The 16,074-nt window shown below is 35.6% G+C and overlaps 1 long non-coding RNA gene across 3 annotated transcripts in view; it reads right to left on the bottom strand.

The window, feature by feature from the left end:
- Positions 1 to 16,074, bottom strand: part of LOC131194597 (uncharacterized) — a 131,344-nt gene that overhangs the window by 47,686 nt on the left and 67,584 nt on the right. For 2 of the 3 annotated variants that reach the window (XR_009154235.1, XR_009154237.1), the window contains one exon: positions 4,247 to 4,365. This is a non-coding gene — a long non-coding RNA (uncharacterized LOC131194597). Of the gene's footprint in view, positions 1 to 4,246; positions 4,366 to 6,994; positions 7,041 to 16,074 lie in introns of all 3 variants that reach the window. The other variant, XR_009154236.1, reaches the window with a different exon arrangement.

Raw genomic sequence — 16,074 nt, forward strand, 5'->3', positions numbered from 1 at the left:
TCCCACATTAACTGTAATGCATTTGCACAATTAATGCTTGCCTGATGAATGTAATTCCAAAAGACATTTTTACACCCATCAGGAATGGTCGTATGTGATTCTTCTGCTGGATTTATGGAATCAAAGCTACAGGTAATGGGATTCTAGGAGACAAACAACAACAACAACAACAAACCCAGACAATTATGCAGAAATCTATATATCAAGTCTAAAGCAAATGCATCATCTAGATCAGGTGTGTCTAACCTGTGGTCCATAGGTCGCATGCAGCTCTGGATAGCTAGTAATGCAGCCCCACAAAATAATAAAACATATTTAAAAAAAATAAAGGAAGTTTGTTATTTAGATACATTAACTATATTATATATTTTATATACAGCCCAGGACAATTTCTCTTCACTGAATGCAGCCCAGGTAAGCCAAAAGATTGGAAATTCATGGTCTACGTCATACTGGGCATTTTACAGCCCCTGGGCCACAGCCATCCCTTTAGCTGTCCCTATCCAGCCCTCATGAGCTTAATCAGAAATTAGAAATCAAATGTAAATAAACACATTGCAGGGAGCAGAAAAAGAAGCCGAGCTGGGTTCGGTTCTATGCAGTCACCATGCACTCTTTCAGCCAGCTGGCAGTCATGGAATGGCAAGGAGAGAAAGCTCTTTTCTGCACTTGTGCAGGGCATGTCCCCTTGCCTGGAGCAGCTTGAGGAATTGAGTTGATGAGGACATCAAATCAGGTTGCACTGGTTAGGCCCCTCCATAACAATCCCAGTTTCTTATGTGACCCCTTGGGGAAATTAATTGCCCATCCCATACACTGTGCCCTTAAAAGATAATTAACTGGGGGGCAAAGAACTCTATCCTGCACTGTACACTGTTCTATAACTGCTGCAAATCTTAATTAGTATCTACTCTGGCTAGATACTGATTTAATCAAGCATTACTCATTTCCTGCTACTTTTTGTAGTAAAATCTTAAGATAATATGTGTGATTCTTCTCATACTTCTATTTTTCCTGCAGAACAAAATAGTGAGGTAGAGTAAAAATGAAAGGAGGAAGAATACTGATTTTCTAATGGTTAAATGGAGATTAAAATTTAACTTGGACTGTCCATTCTAGTCCAACACTCTAATCTAGCCTTTCCAAAACAATGATCCTCAGCTTTGTAGGACTCCAACTACTAATAACCTTAACTGATCCTTCTGTAGCATTGTAGCATACATTTTGTTAAGGGTAGAGAATGGCAGAATTATATTTTCAGAATTAAATATAGTTCTCTATTATGATAATTAAAAAAAAGAGTTGGGACAGTACATGATGTCTTTCCTCCAACGGCATTAAAACAATTGTCAGTAAATTAAAATATTGAAAATAAGTAATAAATTTTGAGGGAAAATTATGGAATGCTAGGATTGAATCCATTAATATGTTTAACAAAAAAGTTGTTAATCTCAGTAAAGTGGTCAAGATTCATTTACAAGTGAAATCTTCTTTAAGCATAAATATTCAAACTTATAAGCAAAGAAGAAAAGAACAAAGAAGACATTTAAAGACATTTTCTGTAACATCATTGTAGTTAGACAGGAAAAAAACAGTTCAGCCATGCTCAGATTAGTTCTTCATGGTCATATGGAAACAATCGTTGATTGATTTAATAACAAGCTGTATGTGCAAATAAAAGAGTTATAGATAGAATTTGTGGGTTTGAATGTAGTTAAATAAACTGCTGCCTTCATTGACATCAATCTCCATGAATATTCTGGTCTTGATTTCCATTTCCATTAAAGGGATCAGACAAGGTTTCACAAAAGCCATGATTGCAAGGACACGCACAGACACAGCCTTTGATAGGTCTCTGCATTTTATAAAAGGGCTGAGAATATGCATCAAGATTCCAAAATTACCAATACAAAATGGAAATAAAGGCTATCAAGAAAAGGGCTCATCAAGAAGAGATAGTTCAAATGGTTTTGGCTACAAATCAGACAAATTATATTTTCTTTCCAATTACTAATGCTCAGCTTGATGGTGCTGTGTTACAAAGCCCATATCAGGTCCACAGGCAGTTGTAATCTGATCTGTTCATCTGTGGCATCTCAGGATTGAGGTCCAGATGTTAGATCAGAAACGTTACTGTGATCATGCACAAGTATATTCATTAATGTTTGCAGCTGCAGGGTATTCTCTGAGAGGAATCTTCATGTGAACACAAAAAATGCCTTCCTGCATCAGATCAAAAGCCCATTTATTTCAGCATTCTGTTTTCATCAGAGACTGGCCAGATGTTTGGGATCTCCAAAGCATCTGGTATCTACTGACTATCTTTTTAAGGCTCCACTGGTCTATCACTGTATATTAGCATTTTTGAACTTCCTTGATGATTGATTTTGATGGCCACATCCCATATTACAAAATGTAGTAACTATTGTGTAATAGATGACACTTATCCACGCCATGAAATGTTTCTGAACATTCCCTCATCTTCAAAAATCATTTCTACATGTCAGAATATTTGTGCTTGGAAAATCCAAGCACAGTGTTTCTAGATAGAACCTGTTTTGGGATTTTTATGCAATGTTCTTCTGATCTGGATTAAATGTAAATGTAAATTGAAATAAATTAAATGTATCTCTTGATGCTGCATTTGATGCTGCTGATATAACACAAGGAACTAGCATCCAATAAACAAGAGCCCGTTAGCAAACTGAGCTAGAATAAAATCCAACTTTTTTTAAAGAAAAAACTAAAGAAAATCCTCATAGAGTACCAATGTAACCTTCATCAGGCTAATGAGGAGAAATAAATTGTATTTGACTGGCCTCCAGTAACTGTATGTTGTCTCTTCCTTTTCATTATTCAGCTGGGATGAATTTTTGTTGATGTTGTTTAGGAGTCCTACTGTACTACATTATAGGTTATTGGAGCATTGCATAAAGATTATATATATGTGTTGTACTTTAAAAAACAAATATGTTTAGTGCTACATAGGCAAGAACCCTCATTATCAGATGAATGAAGTGGATAGTAAAAGTGCTGAATGAATTAGCATTTAGGGAAAACATTTAACAACCCAAAATAAAACATGAGAGAACATGAACTTCTAAAAACAGAAAGCTACTGTGGTATGGTGATTGAAGTGTTGAGATTAGATCTTAGGCTAAAGCCCACCCTCAGCTATGGAAATACATTGAGTTACCGTACTTTGGGTTAGTCACTTTTTCTTAGCTAATCTCCAAAGTAATTGCACAAACAAATGTTGCCTTGAGCTCTTGAAAAATAATAGAATGCTAGTAATCCTCATTGGCAATCACAATTGGCAAAGTTTTCAAAGCAGCAACTTGGTCATTAAACAAAGCAGTTGCTAAATAAAACAGACAGAGGGACTATCTATCTCTGATGGCTTCTATCTGTCCTGTCTGACTGGACAAAAATGGGCATACTCTATATCCCACTGACAAAGATGACAGATAACAAAGACATCTGACAGGACCTTGGATAGAAAAGTAAGCAGGCCTTTTCTATCATTGTGCCAGTCTTCTGGAAAAAAATATAGTCCTCACCCCATCTATGTTCAGAAAGTCTGAAAACCTGGCTTTTTCCTCAGGCTTTGGGTTAGTGAGAATAGATAAATCCTTACAGAATTTTGCATGTTAGTGTAAATCATTTTTCTTCTATATTTACATATTTTTTTTGTTCTTCTGTTTTAATGCTGTATGCCACCCACTCTTCATGGAGTTGGGTAGCCTTCTTAATTTGACAATCAATCAATCAATCAATCAATCAATCAATCAATCAATCAATCAAATAAAAAAATCCAAGGCTATGAATATGTGGGTGATTGCAGATTTTGGGGAATTTAAACAAGATTTTAAAAGTTCATGGGAACATCTATATGACTGGCTGCTAAGCTTTAATAAGAACTAATGGATCTTCATATATCATTCACAAGGCCTACATCATATTTGTGCATCAGTATTCTGCCTGAGCGTTCCCCGAAACACTTGGAGTACTATTTTAAGAAGCAAGATCCTCAAATAGTTGCTCTTCAGTCTAACCCACATTTTTCTTGCTTAATAATGGCAATTTGAAAGCATTCTTTAGATTATCAGAACTGGGGTTTAGGCACGCACAAATCTGCAAGAACACCCTGTCCCTCTCTCTGTCTCTCATACACACACATAGAAAAACAGCTTCAGATTTTTTTTATTGTTTATATACTTTCAGTGGTATGGAGAGAATTTCCTACCTTAGAATCACAACACTCCATTGCACACAAGGCTTGCTCTGTGAAGATAGCTATTATTAAGGGGCCTCCAAGTAGATACAGCTTTCATGAGTTTTGGTCCTAAGCCATACAATTTTCCCCTGAAGAAAAGATATAATTTTTTTTATTTTATCACACAGTATATATAAGCATAAGCATGAAATAATTATACAGTATATAAGCATATATATAAGCATAAGAATGTAATAACTATATTAATTGGATATAATGAAAGGAAACAATAGGACAGGAATGGTAGGCACGCTTGTGCTCTTATGCACGCCCCTTACAGACCTCTTAGAAATGGGGTGAGGTCAATAGTAGACAGTTTTTGGTTGAAGCTTTGGGGATTTTGGGAAGAGACCACAGAGTCAGGTAGTTTATTCCAAGCATTAACAACTCTGTTACTGAAGTCATATTTTCTGCAATCAAGATTGGAGCAGTTAACATTAAGCTTAAATCTATTGTGTGCTCTAGTATTGTTGCAATTGAAGCTGAAGTAGTCTTCGACAGGAAGGACATTGTAATAGATGATTCTATGAGTTAAACTCAGGTCATGTCGAAGGCGGCGTAGTTCTAAATTTTCTAAACCCAGGATTTCAAGTCTGGTGGAATAAGGTATGTTTTTTTAATTAGAAAAGTTTTACAAAAATTTTGTCAAACATTTCCCCTCCACTCCTTCTCTCCACCCCCCTCCCATTCACCCTTCCCCCCTCCCCAGACTTCGCAGAGCAAAATACACATTATTACATCTAACAATCATAAGCTAGAATACACTAATTAATCATAAACTCCCATCCCCCCTTTGGAACCTTAACTCCCCTTTAACTAATACAGTTCCATCATTCATAGACTATTTGATACTTCTCAATCCGATATTTGCTTTGAATATAGTCAATCCACTTTCTCCATTCCAATATATATCTTTCTTGTGAATAGTCTTTCAAATACGCTGAGATTTTTGCCATTTTTGGCATAAGGTATTTTGTTGTATTCAGAGGAGTGGAGAACTCTTCTTGTAAAATATTTCTGGACACGTTCAATTGTATTGATGTCAGAAATGTGGTACGGGTTCCAGACAGTCAAGCAGTATTCAAGAATTGGTCTAGCAAATGTTTTATATGCTCTGTTTAGTAGTGTAGTGTTTTTGTCACAGTAGGGGAGCTGGGCTGGTGCTCTTGACTTTAGCTGAATCTCAGGAACCTTACAGTTGAAATCCACCCAGAGGAATATCATTGAATGGAATAGTTGTAGGATTGATTTCAGAATAATAGAATAACAGAGTTGGAAGGGATCTAGGAGGTCTACTAGTCCAACCCCCTGCTCAGGCAGGAAGGCCTACACCATTTCATATAAATGGTTGTCCAATCTCTTCTTAAAAATGTCCAGTGTTGGAGCACCCACATCTTCTGGAGGCAGGTTGTTCTACTGATTAATTGTTCTAACTGTCAAGAAACTTTTTCTTAGTTCTAGGTTGTTCTGTCCTTAATTAGTTCCCATCCATTACTTCTTGTTCTGCCTTCAGGTGCTTTGGAGAATTGGTTGACCCTGTCTTCTTTATGGCAACCACTTAGATATTGGAACACTGCTATCTTGTCTGCCCTAGTCCTTCTTTTCATTAAACTAGACTTACCCAATTCCAACAACTGTTCTTTATATGTTTTAGCCTCCAGGCCCCTAATCATCTTTGTTGCTCTTCTCTGCACTCTTTCTAGAGTCTCAACATTTTTTTAATGTTTTTATGTTTTATGCACTTTTCCAAGTGTGATCTTCCAAGGCATTATAGAGTGGTATTAATACTTCACGTGATCTTGATTCTATCCCTGTGTTAATGCAGCCTAAAACTGTGTTGGTTTTTTTGGCAGCTGCTGCACACTGCTGGCTCTTATTTAAGTGCTTGTCCATTAGGACTCCAAGATCCCTCTAGCAGTTACTACTATTGAGTCAAGTACCACCTATTCTATACCTGTGCATTTGGTTTTTCTTGCTTAAATGTAGAATCTTACTTTTCTCAGCCCATGTTAATACTTCTGTTCTGCTTCATAAACTGCACTGGACATTAGTTTGCTTCTGGGTGCAGTTCAAAGTGCTGGTTGTTACCTATAAAGCCCTTCATGGCATAGGGCCTCCTAACTTGAGAGTCTGCCAATCCCCCATAGAGATGATAGGAGTCAGGCAGCATGCAAATAATTATAAGAAGCTGAAGAAATAGTGGACTACCTCGTTAGCTGCTGAAAGATCACTTAGACTGACTGCCGTTTGAAGTTATAACAGCACTGAAAAAGGTGACTTATGACTATTTTTCATACCTATGACAGTTGCAGCATCCTTATGGTCATGTAATCAAAATGTACACTGGATTTGGCATTTTTATCCAAGGATCTGAGATAGGCAGGTGTTGATGTTTGATGGTGTTAAAAGTATTATTGCAGGATGTAAGCTGTTCCAAGTAAAGCTGCCTTTTGCAATTGACTGACGGTGGCTTTTTGCATATAATCCTAATCCATTACAATGACAAAAACTAAATTAATATAGTAGAACATTTCTGAACATATAATTATATTTCCCTTGGTTATGAGACAATTAATAAACTACTTGAAGGGAAATAATTGTCTTGACATTTTTCTCTCTATTTTAGCCTCAGAATGTGGCAAATATGTATTTTTCATGTGATTTCAGTTTTGCCTTTGCCATCTTAAGTCAGTAGATAAGGAATGTTAAGATCCTTACCCAGACTGTGGTTAAGATGATCCAACAATACCTTCAGCAAAATCTTCTGAAATGAAATGAAAGTAGGATTTAAGTTTTCTTAATTAAAATAGCCCATATGATTTCTTAAATTAAACAAATGGTTTATAATAGATCCAGGCAGAAAACTCATATGACTTCTTATTTAGCGCAGGAACCACAGCTGCTATTTATGCATTACATTTTCCAGAAGTCTGTCTGTTAAGTGGAATAGTTATATAATTTCAGAAAGGGAAGGGATGCAATTATGCTATCAAATGATGTTGTCAAACATTGTGTTTCACTACATCATGTGGATGTAGACTATGTTGCATGTCTGTTAACAGTGCATTAAATACTTGGTTGAAAACTGCCTATCTTCATTAACATTGTGTATATTATTTTAAAAACAAGAGTCCATCTCAAATAATTGCTTAATCTTGAATATATTGACTAGTGCAGAGATCCAGATTTGTATATCCAGCACTTGTCAGGAACCTGTTGAGATAACTACATCTTTTCCTATGCTTGCATATCTGCCCTTTGCTGCTGACACATGATCCCAGGAAAAGATATTTTTGATTCAAACAGGTGCTCTGATTTACATTTTACCCTATGAATCCAGATTCCTGCATAGGCCTAATGAATATATTCAGAAATACAGTAAACATTTAGTAAACACTGCAGAAGAACAATATAGATATAAACCTTTGAATAACAGTGATCTGCTCATCTGCACATAATAGTGTGTGCGCGCACACACACACAGGCATTCTCAAATGCTTTTGTACATATGTGCAACATCTGTAGAAAAGGCGCAGGGTGTGTGCACTACAATGCAGCTTTCATAAGGCTGCACAGGTTTCATAAGGCTGCACTCCCTTCCTCCCTCCACCACCCATGCCATTAATGACATAACTGTTTAGAATACTAATTTTAAAATACAAGGAGTCTCTGGAAAATTTGACAGTATATAAACAATATAAATAATAAAATAGGTGGATTAAATTTAGTTAGATGACAAATCATGGAATTGATATAGAAGTTAAATAAGCATGGATTCATCTTCTAATATAGATCAAATCAGAGAGTGTAACTGCCACATTACATCTTAATTTAAAGTAAGTATTTTGTATACCTTATAGCTAAGAATAAGCAGGTGGTAATCTGATGTTATACTTCTAAGCCTTTCCTATACTTTCCTCAAGAGCTTTTTCATCCTTTTTTCACAGAGACACAATCAACTGCCTACTTAAACTTAATAAACGCAGCATCTAGGGCAAAGCTTATTTTTCTGTATATTTTTCCATTTAAAATCCCCTGTTCTATTGCACTTGATTTAATCCCATCCTCAAGTGTATTTTCTAACTCCATCCAATTTAAAAGTGTCTTGCATACATTTTGCTAATGGTATTTAATAGACTAATTAGACAATGATAACTATCATAAAAGTCTTCCCTTCCCTAAGAATGTCAAATGCCAGTCTTTGTGTAAATAAATGATAAGGCCAGAATGGCACCCACTTAATCACCTCTGGGGAGAATAAAAACCATTCCTTTTCAGATTCAGATAATTAATCGATTTGGAGACTTTTGACACTGAAAAGTATGGCAAATTTCAGAAAGATTGACAATTATTCTCTAAGGAAGATTACTGAACCAGATTCCTCCATATATACTTCATACAAAAATGTTTCTCATCTTTTTTCAGGATATACAAAATTTGAGGGCTCTGTATATGGATATACAGGTAGTTCTGTTTAATAATCTCAATTGGAATTAGCAACTCCATTGATAAGGAAGCGGTCGTTTAGTGGGAAATCACATGACCACAATGGTGCTTTCTGGCTAGAAAGAGACAACCTAGTTTGTTTCCTACCTTTGGCTTTTGTTTGCTTCCTAACTATCCCCCGCCCCCACAACTTTGGAAGCCCTGATTGACAGTTTACTCTCTTGTATACATCAAAAACAATGCAATCAAACCGCATCTTGGGGTTAGAAGCCATGGGTGTGCTACGTAAACAAGTTACTCTCTTAAAATCCCTTTGTCTCCAATCTCTTCATTCTATGGGTGAGATGGGGGAGAAAAAAATCAATTGATTTCTGCTCTGTCTGACTCTTCATTGCCAGCATGATCACACTGCTCTTGAGTAGAACAAAAACAGCTCACTCTCTTGAAATCTCTTTCTCTCCAATTTCTCTGCTCTATGGGTAGAGGGGTCAGGCAAAGGCGATATTGCCTAGCCGTGATGGCAAACCTATGGCACACGTGCTGGAAGTGGCATATAGAGCCATCTCTCTGGGCACACCAGCCGTCGCCTGTTGCTCTTCCGGGTTCCAGCGCGTACCTGTGTGCTGGCCAGCTGGTCTTCATGCACGTGGGAGCACCAGAAACTGGAAGAGCAGCTCCCTGGCGCACATGAGCACCGGGGAACTGCTCTTCTGGTTTCCAGCACTCATGCGCATGTGGGCCGGGGAGCTGCTTTTCTGGTTTCTGGTGCTCCCTGCCCGCCCGCTCCCGTTTCAGCACTCAGTGCCAAAAAGGTTCACCAACACTGGCCTATAGCAATCAATTGCCTTTCCCCTCCCCGCCCTACCTTACAGTGGAGAGAGATTGGGAAGAAAGAAATCCAAGGGAGAACTGTAAAGTGTCTGTGCAGTGCGTATAATTTCATTACTTTCAATGTGTATAAGAGTAAACAATTTACTTTCTTCAAATCTTCTCTCCAATCTCTCTCCTCTTCAAGGGGGCAAAGGAAAAAAATGGAGATCAGGCATAGGACAATGCATACTGATTGATGATCACATGATTGAGAGATGCGACAAAGACTACAAATGGGCTGTGAAGTTATTTTTTTCGGCACCACTATAATTTCAAACTGCTGCTTGAATGAATGAATGGTAAGTTAGTACTATCTGTATACAAAAGATGGAACTATCATTCATTTATTTGCATCTAGTAGTTGATTCTACTCAATTATTATGGTTTTCTTCTTTTTTGATGTTATTGGTTGTTTACAATTTTAAATACTGTAGCACCAACCATGTAGGCACTAGTTTAGGTCTTACTTTGGAACAAGGCAACATTTGCCTATGTATATTGGCTTTAACATGTTCATGTTACTCTTCTGCATTACATACATGTTTCTTATTTTATCATATTTCCTACTAACTATGAATTAATTGAATTGAATTGAATACTTTATTTATGTCAAGTATGATTAGACACACAAGGAATTTTATCTCTAATATTTGCAATCCACAAGGAAAGAAGCAATGGCAACTAAAATCAGATCTCTAAGCTTCTTTCCAGGTCTTCTATTTAGCATGGAATATGATCAGGCCACAGTTCTCATTAAACTATGTGTAGCAGACATTGAGCACCAACTAGATCTAGTCAGCATCCCAACCTTTATTGCCGGTGAATCCAACAGGTATTCTGCCTCCTTTTTAGCTTACCTAACTAAATCTGAAATACCTAAATAGTGGAGTGCCTTTATCCTGGCACAATGTCATGCTGTCCCCTCAGTGGTCCTTGAAGGACAATACAAGAAGATTCCTTACTGGGAGAAACAATGCCCCTAAGACTCTAAACACAGAAACAACAGAAACAACATGTGTTTCTCTGGTGCCTACACTAAAGAGACACTTATACTAGCCTTATCTCACCTACATTGCATAAACATCCAGGGCATTCTATACCTCCCTCATGCTTTCAGATACCAACCCCGCTATAACACACAATGTTGCCAGGTTCTGCATAGCAGCATTCCAAATTTTTCAGATGATGAACTGTGCAATAAACAAGACTAAATAAGCACCTAATTTACCATATTAGATTGCTCTGTGATTTCATATAGTCTTTATGTCCCCTACATCTATCTAATGCAACTACACCTTCTTTTAGATTCTTAAAGACTTTTATGTATACTTCCTGTCTTAACTTCTTCTCACTTTTCTTTTTTCAGACTCTGATGTACCTTCTATGCTTTTTAATTGACTGTACACCATCTGCCTTATGATGCTGTGAACATAATAAAATTTTGATTTGATTACCATAGTAACTATACTATTAAGTTTTGGAGATAGTCACAACTTCTTGAAAATATCAACTAGATCAAAATATTTGCCCAAGGCTGGTTATCTGTTAATGAAATAAATGGCAAAAATGGAATTGTTGGTTTCTCCTTTATAGAAGCATTCAGTTTCCAAGTCCATTTCAGGCATAAGGCCTTAATGTCTGTCGAGAAATTGCAGAATATATAGGAAGTGGCCAGATAGTCTAAAGTACTCATAGTGGTGCCTGCATAATATGGCTATCCCACAGGGTAATCCCTTCTTATGTCCTATTTAAGGCTGATAAATATAAGCAGATTTAGGCCAGCCTAATGACTTTTTAAGTTATTACTACAGAGGATCTACAGATAGAGGTACATCCTCTGAATTGATGGAAACTAGAGTAGAATTCTGCAACAATGAACCATTTATGGCAACAAATAATCACACTATACACTTGTATTGGCTCATTATAAATTCCCCAAATATTTTGTTCTGCAACATTGTCTGTTTCTGCCTGTCAATCCATCGATCCATCCATCCATCATGTAATTTAGTAGGTAGAGAATTGTTAGGTGGAAATATGTGGACAAACATAAATTTGCAGAGATTAAAATTTCTAAGGAATGTATCTCCATGAGAAATAATGTAATACTGCATCCCTTTAAAATAATATTTCACATTCAGCTTTATGTATATCTACTTAGATATACATTAATCCAACTTGTTGAGCACAGCTTATGTGAAGATGAATGTGCTCTGTGTGAATTTTCACAGCTAAGCTAAATGCTAGATGACCTGTACACAGACACAGCAATGGGTAGGGCAGTGGATGAGAATAATTCAGAATTCTGGCAATGTAGAGAATGTGATGCTGCAATGTTATCATCTTTCAAAAAAATAAACTCTCTACCCCTATCTGCACTAGGGGCAGCTACTAATGACTGTAATTAACCAACACACATTATAATGCATAATAGTTTGTTCTGATATTAAGCAACTTCCCGTAGTTGAATGTGAAAGGATGAGAACTGGATAACAGAATTTCTTGGACTGCAATTTTCTAACAAAATCTGTCTCCCTGTCTTCATAACCCTTGAAATATGGGCTATTTCAAATTTAGCTTACTGGATTTCTAGTCTCATAATTAATCTTCTTTATGTCTGATCTCTTAAATCAGCCATAATAGGTGAGAACTTGGGGAGTTCTAGTCCCAATGTATCTGGAAATACCAGTTTGGGAAAAGCTGGTATAACCTCAAGAGAATACTGATGTCTCTAAACTGTAAAGAGAGAAACCAACTGTCATTGGGGTTATTTCTTGTTTTCTGCTTTCGAGTCATAATCCTACATCTGAAAATATGTGCAATTAATCTTCCCCAGAACAGCTGCTTCCATAGGATAAAGCAACAATGCTTGGCATGTTGCACAAGTAGTTTCTTTCTCTCCAGGCCTAAGAAAATGCTTAAGGTCAAACTTTTTAAGTTGATGAAAACCAACAAACTAAGGTTTTTTAAAAAAGATCTTTCTGAGCTTCATGTAATTGCTAGAAGGAAATAGGCCATATAGAAAAAGCTTACACAATATTTCAGAAGCACTGAAATTCAACAGACAGGAGATTGTAATGGCAGATGTAGCACTGAATGTCCTTTTGCTGTATATTATTTTAGTAGAGAAATAGGTCATCATTGGATAATCTGATTAACCCCTATTCAAATTCGTCACATACATATTGCTACAACTTAACAAGGATTTTTTTGAAATGTCCAGTTCATTCTAGTGATCATTACATTAATGCAAATTACACTTTTTAAAAAATTGGTATTAAAGAATTGGGAGTACTACTGAAAGTGTTTTCAAGAAGTTGATATATCTTTGGATCTCACCTCTCAATTCCAATTATAAATGTAATTACTTATAAACCATAGCTTCATATTTTCTATCACTATCAGAATAGTACTATGGGGAAACTAAAGCCCAATCCTCATTTAACATTGGCAAATGAGGCCACAACTTTTGATCTGCCCGTAGATTACTACTCCAAATGCAGTTCTTTGGAGTGCGCTTTGGAATGCAAAGTGACTATTACACATTCCTTTTAAAAAGAGTGGATTTTTAGTAAGCTCTAGCTATTACAAAAGGGAAATAATTTCATTGCTACATATCAAGCAGTAACCATGATGCAGTGTTATTTATCAATGGGATCACTGTCATTACTATATTCATAATGCATAATAGAATATTATATTTTATACAATCAGACATTAATAATCAGACACTGTATATTTAAATTACATTAATGAGCATTCTTTTTTATCACAATAAACCAGAATGTGAAAGGGCTCAGTATCTTCTATAAGATTCCTCTTGTCAATACAAATGGGTACACAACCCATAAAAGTTCCTTTCATGGCTGTTTTCAAACCAGGCCTGGAAGCAAGAAATATAGTTCTCAATTCAAATTTGCTAGGAAATATGGGAATATCCAAATTGGCCAATGGTATCCATTGTGGGTAAGTGATGACACATATGAAATGGCATTATGAAAATACCACAAGTTGTGTCAGTCTTTGGATACAAGTACATAATGGCAGCATTGATATAATGACATCATCTCACATATGTTGTTATTTTGGGATTGCAGTTTGCCTATAGGAAACTTCCTACACACGTGAGGACTTCCATGATGGTCAAAGGTGTTACAGACTGTTCTCAAATATTTGGCTAAGAGATAACCCAGTTCCAATCAATGATTGAGAAGAAAGACATATATTGTACTTCTAAAAGAACTGTAAGTAAATTAGGATTTGAGGCTGGAGAAAAACATTCTTCATTTAGTAATGGAAAAGCCTTTTTTCTATGACTGAGATTGCATAACTGTAGGAAAAGTTGAACATCAGAATTTCTGTTAAGGAAACAGACTAGCTCATTAGTGTTCCTAGGAATAAACAGAGTGGTTCATGTATACCTCTATTCATACAGATTTTGGTGCCATTTGAAAAATATATTATATTAATCTAAAGCAAATTCATTTCTCCATTATAATCCCCCCCCAATTTAAATTAAATAAAAAAAAGCTTATGAGAACTTCTATAGTTTGGACATATACTTTTATGTTTTTATCTTTGTACAGTTTTTATTTTTTATGATTGTTAAGCTGACCAGAGTTATTCTGAGGTAATTTGGGCAGCCAATTAATTTTATAAATAAAGAAATACTTCACTGCATATTTTTATTGCTTTTTTTAAAAGGCATGATCATTCCTGAACAATGAGATTAAAAAACAAATTTGATTTTTTTTTTAAAAAAAAAAATGAAGAATTCAGGAAATGTATTATACAGTGTTTGAGCAGATGTGCTTAGCGGAACCAAGATGTTCAATTTTCAGAATTCTTTTCTTTCAGACATTTGCTACCTAGGAATTCTGATAATTAAAGCCAAATGTATCTGGAAGGCATCAAATAGGAAATATATTTTTAAAAATTGAATTATATAATGCAAATATACACTTAATTTATCTTGCAAAAAATTATTATTTTAGATTTTCAAATAATATTCCAAAACCTTAATCATGATATTGTGGTCATTAAAACTGATTATTAACTTCTGCAAAAGCTGATACATAACGATGACAGTGTTTTGACTGATGAACCAAAAATTTTATATCATGATTTTTGAAAAAGTTTAGAATCATTAAATCCAGTGGATTTATATCAAAAATAGGAGGCATGAATACAGGCATGGTTTTGGTTTTCAAACATTATTTATTAAGCAACATTCAAATCACAGCAAATCAATGTTTATTACTATTATAGAACAGCCTATATTAAGCAACATTAGTGGTAAAGTAATACCAAAGAGATAAGATTAAAGCATGGAACAGATTCCAACATTTATTAAATGTTGGGTTAAAGGTGACAATCTTTTTGTAATAAAGATAACAGAAAAATGAGTTGGAAGGGACCTTTTAGGTCTTCTAATCCAACTCCTGCTCAGACAGGAAACCATATATCATTTCAGACAAATAAATTGTTCAATCTCTCTTCGTAAATGCCTCCAGTGTTGCAGCACCCACAACTTCTGGAGGCAAATTGTTCCACTGATTGTTCTAACTAAATAAAATTTATTTTAATTGACAGTCTAATTTAGCTTAATTTAGCCAATTTAGCTATTAGCCATTAAATTTTTTGGGAAAACTTTGGGTGCTTATGTTTCTCTGTTCTTGCATTCACAAATATGACATACAGAGACTAACACACAAATACGCCTAACAATTAACTGTATATGTAATAGGATAGGTCTTCTATCGTGGCACGGCTTTCATTATTCTGATGGAAGCAGTAAAGTCTTATAAAATGCCTGCCATCTTGGATACTGGACAAAAGAGCTTTGTGCTATAGTTAATAAATCCTAAAGGATTAGTGGAAATCTTAATGAAGTAGGTTTCAGTATATAAGCACAAAAAGGGATATTTGGATATTGTTTCAAATATGTATACTAGGTAAAACTCCATATATACCAATGAAAATGTGAGCAATGTGCACATGAAAATTCATTCAGAATATAAACAACATCCCCAAAATGATAATGAAAGATGTGTTCATTCCTGAGCAATCGGTATTATGAAAGGTTGAATCATCTCTTACAAAATATATAACTACATAGCGTTTCCCTTTGCAAACTACATGTCACACACATGTATGACATTAGCAATGTGTTTATCAATCTAGATATATAATCTCCCAAATTTACATTGGAAAATCCCTCACTGAAGACACTGGCTTCCTTTTAAATAGAATTGCCTTTGTGCAGTGGCTTAATGCATACATTTGAGAAAATCAAGCATATATTTATAGATATTACAAAGACAACTGTCAAATTCAACATAAAAGTAATTCTGAAATAAATTTCTAGCCTCTAATTCCAGATTTACAGCAGACTCTCATCATGTACACATCTTCTGCATGGAGATATCTATCTGCAGAAATGAAATTATGTGAAACGCACTATATTTTTGCACCATAAGCAT

The sequence above is a fragment of the Ahaetulla prasina genome, chromosome 3, assembly GCF_028640845.1.
Source record: "Ahaetulla prasina isolate Xishuangbanna chromosome 3, ASM2864084v1, whole genome shotgun sequence".
NCBI lineage: Eukaryota > Metazoa > Chordata > Lepidosauria > Squamata > Colubridae > Ahaetulla > Ahaetulla prasina.